The 1,593-nt window shown below is 46.5% G+C and overlaps 1 pseudogene; it reads left to right on the top strand.

The window, feature by feature from the left end:
* Positions 1-11: 11 nt before the first annotated feature.
* LOC101583520 lies at positions 12-1,328 on the top strand (annotated as a pseudogene).
* Positions 1,329-1,593: the final 265 nt, after the last annotated feature.

Genomic DNA, 1,593 nt, shown 5'->3' with positions numbered 1-1,593 from the left:
CCAATGGCACAAGAGACTACAGTCCCCGGCACATGGCAGTTAGGAAGAAGGTCTTTGATGTCATCATCCACTGCCTCAAATGCCATGGTGCAGAAGTGATTGATATACCCCTGTTTGAAGTAAAGGAAACCCTGACTAGAAAGTATGGAGAAGACTCTAAGATTTTCTATGACCTGAAGTGTGGGAAGTTGCTGTCCCTTCCTTATGACCTCGCTGTTCCTTTTGCTTGGTATTTAGAAATGAATAAACTAACTAACATTAAATGCTACCGTATAGCAAAGATGTATCAGAGGGATAACCCAGCCATGACACATGACCTATCTCGGGAATTCTACCAGTGTGATTTTGACATTGCTGGGAAATTTGACCCTATGATCTCTGATACAGACTGCTTGAAGATCATGTGTGAGATTTCAAGTTCACTTCAGATAGATTTTCTAGTCAAGGTCAATAGATGGGATGTTAGTTATTTGTGGTGTTCCTGATAGCAAGTTCCATACCATCTGTTCCTCAGTGGAGAAGTTGGACTAGGAATCCTGGGAGGATGTGAAGAATGACATGGTGGGAGAGAAGGACCTTGCACCCACGGTAGCGGACCCCATTGGTGACTATGTCCAGCTACATGGCAGTGTGTCTGGTGGAACAATGGCTCCAGGATCCTAAACTGTCCCAAGAGAAGCAAGCCTTGGAAGTCTGGGGATATCTGAAGCTGCTGTTTGAATATCTGACCTTGTTTGGCATTGCCTACATGCTGTCTTTCCATCTGAGCATTGCTCGAGGTCTGGACTACTATGCAGGGGTGTTCTATGATGCTGTGCTACTACAGATCCCAGCCCAGGCAGGGAAGAGCCCCTTGGTATATGCAGTGTGGTCGCTGGAGGGAAATATGATAAGCTGGTGGGCATGTTCGACCCCAAAAGGCACAATGTGACCTGTGTGAGGCTCACATTGAAGTGGAGTGAATCTTCTCCATCATGGAGCAGATACTAGGGATTTCAAAGGAGGAGGTACCAACCACAGAAGCACAGGTCCTTGTGACATCTGCACAGAAGAAGCTATTGGAAGAGAGACTGAAGCTTGTCTCAGAGCTGTGGGATGCTGATATCAAGGCTGAGTTGCTCTACAAAGAGAACCTAAAGTTACTGAACCAGTTTCAGTACCGTGAGGAAGCACGCATCACTCTGGTGGCCATAATCCGAGAGCAGGAGCTAAAGGATGGGGTCATCAAGCTGTGTTTGGTGTCCAGCAGGAAAAAGGTGCATGTCCGAAGAGAAGACCTTGTAGAAGAAATTAGAAGAAGAACAAGCCAGCCTCTCTGCATCTGCTGAGCCAAGAAAACTTATCAGAGGAAGGTGGAACTGACACTATTTGAGGCTAAAGCTGCATTTGTGCTTAAACAGTTTTCCACACATTTGTTCCCATAAGAAGACCTGAGAAGGGGTCAGAACAGAGACTTTATTTTTATTATGGTTGGCAGATGACCAGGTACTACATCACTTTCTACAGAGTACCCTGGGGCACCATGGGGAATTAAGCCAGTCCACCTCAGGCCTGACACGGCCTCCACAGGGCTCCATTCCAGATGGAACTGAT

This window comes from Octodon degus, unplaced genomic scaffold (genome assembly GCF_000260255.1).
Source record: "Octodon degus isolate 3935 unplaced genomic scaffold, OctDeg1.0 scaffold00571, whole genome shotgun sequence".
Taxonomy (NCBI): domain Eukaryota; kingdom Metazoa; phylum Chordata; class Mammalia; order Rodentia; family Octodontidae; genus Octodon; species Octodon degus.
The sequence above is the reverse complement of the archived record's forward strand: the minus strand, read 5'-3'. Positions and strand labels throughout refer to the sequence as shown.